Source organism: Pinus tabuliformis, chromosome 3_2 (assembly GCF_031772625.1).
Source record: "Pinus tabuliformis cultivar Carrire ecotype Pingquan chromosome 3_2, CPIR1, whole genome shotgun sequence".
NCBI classification, from domain to species: domain Eukaryota; kingdom Viridiplantae; phylum Streptophyta; class Pinopsida; order Pinales; family Pinaceae; genus Pinus; species Pinus tabuliformis.
Genome location: NC_142302.1, coordinates 989,771,398 through 989,780,848, shown reverse-complemented (window position 1 = coordinate 989,780,848; position 9,451 = coordinate 989,771,398).

The following is a 9,451-nucleotide window of genomic DNA, read 5'->3' as shown; positions in this document are numbered from 1 at the left end:
CTGGTAGCAGAACCTGGCAGGCTTAAAACTACATTTTGTACCAAGTGGGGTACGTTTGCTTATCGAAGAATTCCATTTGGGCTGGTAAACGTAGGCGCAACTTTTCAATGTGCTATGGACATCTCCTTCCATGGGCTAATCGGACAGAGCGTGGTGGTTTACCTTGATGATGTGACCATCTTTTCCAGAAAATGGTCAAACCACTTGTGCCATCTCAAGAAGATCTTTGAGTGATGTCGAAATTATGGGATATCGTTAAATCCCAAGAAGAGCATCTTTGTAGTATCTGAGGGGAACCTCCTTGGGCATATCATCGCCAAGAGTGAGATTAAGGTTGATCCGGACTGAGTTCAGACTATCACGCAGATTCCTCACCCAGTTAACAAGAAATCTATTCAGTCCTTCTTGGGGACAATAAATGTTGAAAATGGCAACAAGAAATGCTAAAAATAGAATTTCTATAAATAGCATTTCAAGATATACTCCAACTCTGTTGGAAATAGAAAAAACTAGAAATGCTAAAAATAGCAATGTTATAAATAGCATTTCAGGATAGATTCCAATTTTAATTAGTCCCTGAATTAAAATTCGAATTTGATCTCAGTAGCTATTTGAAAAATAATTAATTAATTCATCTTGAGTTAATTAGTTGGAGAAATTCAAACATGAAGTCTTTGTGAGGACGTGCAACAATTATCCCTTTGATTGAGGAAGTTATCCCTTAATTAAGGAGATAAGGATGAGTTGTATTTGAGTTGTAATTAGTTAGCTCAGTTAACTGAGTTAAGTCCAGTTAAATTAGTTCCAAATAGTTGGAGGAACTAATTGTGAGTTCAGTCAGTTAATGCATGCATGCATGCAACTAGTGTTCTCTAGATAACTGAATATTCTCTCATAAATAACTCATGCATGTCAGTTCAGAGAAAGACCCAATTGAGATTAAAGGAAGGGATAGTGTACTATCAGTTGGAGGAATTTTCCTATAAAGGAAACTCATCCATGCAGAAGGAATTATCTCCTTCAGGTTTGTGCAGTTATTTCAGAGGTCAAAGCAGTGTGTGAGGGATTATTACACACAGGTGGTAGCTTGAGGACCGAGGAGAAACTGTGCAAGGAAATAGGAGGCTTGGAGGGTAGAGGAGAAGGTTTGTGAGAAGCCTTTGACTGTCTATGAGTAGCAGTGAGGGATTGTACTGAGAGCTGGATAGCTTGTGAGCTAAAGCTTTGTGTAATCCTGAGATATTTCCACTTGTATGATAATACAGATAGCGGGGTTTTTAATTGAGGCTTTCCCCAGAGTATTCTTATGTGTTTCATGTGTGATTGAATCTTCTTCTCTGTTATATGTGTTCTATTTGATCTTCCTCAAAATCGGTTAAGCTTCCGCAAGTTTAATTGTAGAAGTAGATTAAGTATTTTTCTTTAATAAATTGCATAATCAGTTTAATCTATGGTGAAATTTCTACAATCAACTTCCTCCGGAAGTTCATTTCAGATTATGTGCATATTGTTAAACCTATCCAATATATGATCAAGAAGGATGTAGTCTACAAATAGGGAAAGAAGGAAAAGGACGTGTTTTCTCGTATCAAGCAGGCAATAGCATATGCACCCGCACTATACAGCCCATATTTCAACAAATATTTCTTGCTTTACACATTAGCTTCTGACAATTCACTCTCTTCAATACTCATTCAGAAGGATGAGCTAAACAACAAACGTCACATCTCCTTCATGAGTGTGAGCATGCAGGGACCCGAGATCAACTATCCCTTGATAGTGTGAACAGGATGACAGGACTACAAGAGTATGATCTTGATATCAAGCCAGTTCACACTATCAAGGGTCATTGTCTCTACAGACTTGCAACGAAATTAGAACACACACAAGAGGAAGAAGAAGAGTTTGTTAGATGGGATCAAGAAATAGATATGTATGATGTAGAGCGAGCACCACCCACTTCGCATGACAACTCTTGGTACAAAGAAGTGTGCCAACACCTTGAGCATGGCACCATGCCCTCTCACTTTTCCATGCGTTAGAAGAGGGTACTCCAAGTCAAAGCCTTATCTTACCCATTGGTGCACAGAGTGCTTTACAGAAAACACAACAATGGAATTTTGCTCAGGTGCCTAGAGGCACAAGACTCAAAGAGAGTGTTATGTGATCTACATGACGAATCAGTCAAACGTCACTTCGCGGGCAACATAACTATGCATAAATTCATGAGAGATAGTTTCTACTGGCCCAGATTGTTTAAAGATGCACACGCTTATGCCTGAAAGTCTCCAGTCTGTCAGCGATGCGCCAACAAAACTCAAAGGTCAGCAACCCCATTGCAGCGTGTTGTAGTGGAAGAACCATTCCAGGAGTGGGGCTTAGACATCATTGGGGAAATTTTCCCACATTCATCAAAGCAACATTGCTACATCCTAATTTCTACAGATTACTTCACGTAATGGACAGAAGCAGTTCTGCTCAAACAAGTTAATGACCAATAATTCATCAGCTTCCTTCAGAAAAACATCATTTTGAGGTTTGACGTTCATGTATCTCTTCTCTTTTACAATGCAACTTACTTATCTTCATTGGAACTTTATGATTTTGCATTGCAATATGGCATTTTTCTTAAACAGTCAGCTAAATATTGCCCATAGGGAAATGGTCTTACCAAATCTATAAACAAGAATCTCATTCGCATCATAAAAAATATCGTTTACTCTGAACAATGAAACTGGCATTCCGTTTTGGTGAATTCTCTTTGGACTAGCCAAGTTACACTCAAGCCCTCTCTGAACACATCTCCATACTTCCTTGTATACATGAAAGAAGCCATCCTCCCACCAAATATCTACTTGCATGCTCTCTATTTATCCTAGGAATCCCAAGGCAAGTGGTGCATATTGGTTCAGCGTAGGATGGACACATTACACAAGTTACAGGAAGAATGGATGAAATAAAATGAAAAATTTTTACTCCACCAAAACCATATCAAGAGATGGTTCGGTCGAAATTTTGCAAGGAACACCAGCTTCATTGTGGGTGACTTAGTCTTGAAGTGGGATAAACCCCATGAAGACAAAGGCAAACACATGAAGTTCCAATCCCTGTGGATTGGTCCTTTCACAGTTCACAAAAAACATGGCCAACACACGTATCATCTACAATCACTTGACGGGACAATTGACAACCTTCTTGTCAATGACCAAGATCTAAAATATTATTTTCAATGATCTGGGGCTGCTCCCCACCCTATGTACGTAGTCTTTTCATTGCTTATTATGTTGCTTAACTTTGTTGATTTCACTTCGCTTTGCTTGGCTTTTATGTCTTGTCATTTCTTTTTTGTAAATAAGTGTTGTCTTATACTATGTTTTGGATTTTGAAGTACAGGAGTCGTGTGACATTGCAGTGCTTGGGCAGTCCTGTGTCCATCTTCTCTGTGCTTGGTTGTAACTTTTGGTTGATGAAGTCTTCAGGGAAAATACGATCCGTATGTAAGGGAAGCTCTGGTCAAACCATGAACCTGTGTCCAAACTGGGAAGTCCCATGCCTATACTTAGTCTTATGTTCTGTGTGTTCAAGCCTATCCAACTAGTAGAAATGGAGAAGGGGAAAATCTAAACGAGCAAACCTAAATCAAAGGTCTTACATGCATCTCTGAAGGGACAAACTCTTATGCTCTCAATAAGTCGGGATCCCTCTTCCACCCAAAAATAAATAAGTTCCTCTGCATAGTTCCCTTTCAAAAAAGTACAAAGGTGAAAGAAGAGAAAGGCTTCCTGCATAGAGAGGTGAAGCAGGAAACTCCATCGGGGTACTGACCAGGATCGTTGGCAGTGGAACAATGTTTGTGTTCCTATGTGACTCCATCAAGGTACTATCCAGGCCTTCTGGCAGCAAAGCAACACTAGAGATGAAAATTTACACTCTGAAAATCCAAGCTGGCGAGCCAAACTACCCTTCCTAATTTTGAAATAATGTGATCTAGCTGAAAATTTGGATGTGTTTAACTAGGTTGGTACAAGGTGAACCATGTCTGTCCATGGGGTAAGTGGGGAAGCCAAAGTAACTTGCACAATGATAAACACTCCCTGAAAGGCCAAGGCCATGTGATGAAAATAAATCGAAACAAAGCAGTTGGTATTCAAAAAGTGCATCACCTAGTGTTATAACGACTACAACACCTCCAAAATTTTGGCCTGCATCCAAATTTCAAAGTCTTCCTTGGTTTTTCCCCTGATGATTACAAACACTTGGGCTCATTCCATGAGCTCTTATCAAGTCTTTACAACCTTTTTTCTTGATCTACCATCAGTCGTCTTTTGGCATGTTGATTGCTATGTCACACTTGTGGTCTTGTTCTGGCAATTTTGAAGGTTTGTCTTTGTGTGCATGATATTTTTTTACTCTGTGAACATTGGTTGTACTCGCACACAAATTTTCATGCACTATCGTGCAAGCGTCATCACAGTCGTTTGAAGAATTGTATCAATTGTTGCACTTGTCGCTCTTAACCTTTAATTTAGTCTCACTGAGCACATGTTTTTCTTGTTGGTTTGAAGTGTCATGTCGTCGAGTCATGCTAAGTATGTGATCACAATGTCATGTTCTCATACTTAGCCATTTTTCTTGAAAATATAACGACCAGAAAACCCTCCTTCAACCGGACCCCAACTGAGATGCACTGTGTAGTCTCAACTCTTAGTGACCCTACTCTGCTACCCAGAACTGTGTAGAGCTTGAGGTTGTCCTCCGAGGCAGCCTGCACTGTGCAATCCTGGAAGTGAGCAGGTCGAATCTCTCCCAGAACTACGCAGAAGTTGTCCCCAAGTCCCATTCAATATGAACTTCCCGCAAGATCACTCATCAAGCCTCCCTCTGGTCTATCGGAAAACCTGAACTGCACTACGACCCAGGCCTACACTGCTCCCCAAAACTGCGCATAAGTTTCCCAGATGCCTGCCCTACACTGTCTGCAGAAATTGGGCAGTCATGTGAGTCATGCCTCTACTGCCTATCACTGCATCGTTCTAAGGAATTGTGTAGATCTGACTGGCAGGCCCTCCTGCTAGCTTGCCCTCCTCTCCCTCTAAAATTTGCGCAGTTTTGACAGAACTCTCCCTGCTTCCCCGCTCTGCACTCATCCCGGAAACTATGCAGCAACTTCCTATCTGACATTGTCTCTCATAAATGCGTAGTTATGACCAGCATCTCCCCGTATCCTAATCCAACCTTGCTCTGGAAAACTACACAGAAATGTCTGCTAGTGCCTCCTGCTACCCGCTCTGTCCTCCTTGGAGAAACTGTGTATATTCCCAGTTGGACCCCCAGATTACCTACCCAGTCCTCATCCTGAAAACTACGCAGAATTTCCCAACAGTTCCTCCCGGAACCCTACGTAGTTCTGCACAGCTCGATTTTAACTTGCAGCTGTCATTGTTGTCCCAGATTGCGCAAATCTGCCTCCTAGTGACATCTGCACAGTTTTTCCCGATAGTGTTCTAGAGCTTCTCATCCCGACTAGAGTTGTGCTCTCCGCAGCTTCAATTCCTTTTCCTCTCTCCCAGTCACCTGCACTTGAAATGGAAAACAATGCATCATGCTAGACTAGGATATTTTTAGATTTGATGTCGTCTTGTCATGAGTTATTACATGAATAGATACATTGATTAAACATGGTGCGACAACGAATGGGGTGAAGAAGTAGCTCATGCTAGAAGACTTGCTCGCAGTTGAACGAATGTATGAAGCACATCGAGTAGAAAGTGAAAGGGACACGTACACGTGCACAATCAATCAAATAACAAGAACATCGAAGACCTCGGACACTTTTCCATGTGGACATGAATACATGTTACACTAAGAGCACACCCATCACTTTGTAGCATAGTAGCTCATCACGGACACCACAGTCAACCAGTACATGTTAGCAGTGTCATGTCGAGTTGTGACATGAGTTGTCTCAGCCACATCACTACTATGGGCCATACTTTTTGTAATCAAATGTAATGTAATGTAAAAGTCCAAGAGACGCACATATGAAGTTGAAGAGTCATGTAAGTTAAAAAGCCAGAAGAAATCAAACAGTCATGAGGGAAGTCGAAGAGTCACAGGGGTTAGTTATCCCCTTGGCTATATATACCCCTTCATTGTATGAGAAAAATTTTCACCTTGGCTCGTCCCACATAGTTTGTAGTATGTTCTTTGAGGAGCAAGGAGTGGCTCCAATGTCCCACTATTGGGGCTAGTGATGTATGGTGTACAAATGTGTCTTGGAAATTTTGCTTAATTCATAAGCATGTCTCAGGCCAGCACGTTTTCACGCATGTTTGGTATATGTTTGTAAGACTATTCTTTAAATTTCTGTAATGCATGTTTGCTTAACCTGTACTAAGATAGTTAAGCTAATTTGGTTATTTGAGTACTTACATTGTTGGAGATGTGTTGTATTTTTTATCACAATTTTCTCGTCCATGTGGACTACTCTGTTGGACGCTGGATAGACCATTCTTTTGTTTTCTTGGTTATAATGACCGTTACCCCCCTGTGGACTACTCCGTTGGACGGTGTACATGTTTTTCCTTGTACTTTGGTTAAAACGACTGTCGCATCCATTATGGAATATTCTGATGGGTGTTGGATAGACCCTTGTTTTTTTTGCGTGTGTCTCTCCCTGGCTGGTACTACTACCTCTCATCTAGAGGCTCACTTTTACCCTCTCCCTTACAATACAAGAACTCGGACACAAAGTTACATTATGCACTCACTAGGCATACTCACCTCTCTTTCTTGAAGTTACAAGCATAACACTCTCATGTGTTGAACAGTAAGAGCTAAGGAAAATCTCTAAGATAAATGGCAACCAGGCCAACGTACCAGATGGGAATCCTACACCAAACGGTGTGAGGTCTAGGTCGGACTTCATACCGGCAAGATCCCTGAAATGTTGACAGGTCCAGCACCATCAACATTTATGGTGCTAGAAAGAGGGCCACCAATAGTTTATGGTTGAGTTTCCTCTCAACCGCACGTATCCATCATTTGGTCAAGGCAGTAACACAAACTCCCTCTCTCCCATGTGCAACTTTAAAGTTGGTTACTCCTCACCTCCCATACCCGAACAAGAAATTTCATATCATCACATTCGCATTGTTCATCCCATCACCTACTAGTTTTCCAAAGTTGTTGGGCTGACTCTAGGAGTACACACTCTTCCCTCTTCACAAAGGAAGCAAAATACTACACTCACAGGAGTGGTAATCTCATATTTTGAAGAAGTAATCCTCGCCATTCTTGAAGAGCTGGCTATTGGAAAATACTGGGGGGGGGGTGAATTAGTATTCCTTAGAAATTAGCACTTTTAAAACTTTTTAGATCATTAGTTAATCTTCAATTATTATTAATGTTTATGCAATAATAAAAGTAAATAAAATAACACAGGAGGCACAAAAAATTTAGGTGGAAAACCCCCTCTAGGTCAAAAACCACCGAATGCTTTTCTAATAAAATTTTTAATCTTCAACCCAAACTGAAATGAAAGCAACAACTTTCTATAATTCTATAAAAGCATTCTTCTCTGACTCCCACTGGAAGGACACCCCAATAAAATGGTACTGAATGGATGCCCTAACACCCTAGACCAATCTACCACCCTGAAGTTCTCACAGGCTCTATCTTGTAGGTGACTTCATGCACCTGCCTAGCACCTCCCTGCCACCCTATAATGACTGAAATGAGACAAGAATTTGGATTCACATACTAGGGACAATGATCCACAATAAAATATGATTTACAATGATTTTGACCAAACACCCAATCACACTATGACTTGCAACCCAACCATGACATCAGCCTGACAAAAACTCTTATACCTCCCAACAATGCCTTTTCAACTCTAGGCAAATTCATTATTTTACAATAATGACTCTTCAAATGATGACACTTTTACCATTGACTCTTTTACAACTTTACAATGATGACTCTTGGCCTTGACACTTCTTCACAATATACGGATGGTTGTCATGTCTTTAAATGATGTCCCGCTACAATGCTTCCTTTGATTTGATACTTCATCTCTTGAATGCTCGCTTGATGTTGTCCTTGATTATTCTTCTACTTGCATGCAAATTTTCCCAGCAAAACCCAATCTCAAAAGGAAAAACAAAATACCCTTCAACTTACCTCTGCCTACAAAACCCATGTAAGTGCATAATAATGAATAAATACAAATTAAAATTGCAATGCGTACCTAAAATGTTCTTTTCTCTTTTGTTGTTGACTTGTTGCAGCAATAGACAAAGACTCCCACTCTTGATATAGGCCTGGACTCTATGTAAAAGTATATCCAAAACTAACCTAAAGACGTATACAATAGAAACTGATGATAGGCCCTAGACTTGTGATGAACCAAGTTCTAAGTACAACAATAGAGACCTTTCTATCAACTGTGACAAGAAAAGTAACATGAACCTACAACATCATATAGATTTAGCAGACTTGGTGTAGCATCAAATGTTTAGTATCAAGAATAGGACATCCAAAATGTGGTGTCAAAACTAATTGTGACATATAGAGACATAGAGATATAACCAAGACCTTGTATATACTTATTTTGTCCTGCAAAAACATATGTCAGAGGTGATACTCAAAATTCAAATGTAAACACTTAATCATACACACCTTTCTGTAGGAGACTTACCCTTGACTGTTGACGTGTGGTCCTTACTACAGTGATCCTTGAATGCATGCTTTTTCTTACCTTCTAGGAGCTCGATGTTGAATCTATTGTCTCTATGTAATTTGAGATCTATAGGGTCTAAAATTTCGTCCTATGGTATCCCTCTAAGTCCTCTTTATAACCCCATAAGTCTGATCAAGATTGGATTTTTCAAGAAAGAGTTATGCCCAATCTCCCACAATGACCTAATTATAGCCTAGCTCAATAGAGCGAACTTGTAAGAAGTTCCACGTGTCACTGTTGTGACCTTCGGCCCTAAAAATACTACTCAACAAACTAAATTTCGTCCACTTTTTGATATTACAACCTTCCTCTGATCTTCCAACCTTCCTAAGAGAAAGCTTCCCCTCCTTGCCCTAAAGGGACAAGCGAAATAATACCCCTTGCTTGACGCGACCCAACGTTAACAAGCTGAAATACGCCTTCGATTTACTAATTTCGAACTCCTTCCATCCATTCACGAACCCCTCCGATCCGGCACTTATAAAGGTCTTCTAGATTCCCTCCAAAGCCCTAATGGTATAGGTTAAGTAACTATGTATTGATGGTAGGTGGGTTAACTATTTACGAAATTTGAATCCAATTCTCAGAGAGAAATTTATGACAATTTTCCCAATGTCACCTGTTTGACATGGAATTCAGGAACCTACAAAAACCCTAACTTACTCAGATCATATCTCCACAAATATAGTGAACCAAGATCTGCAATTT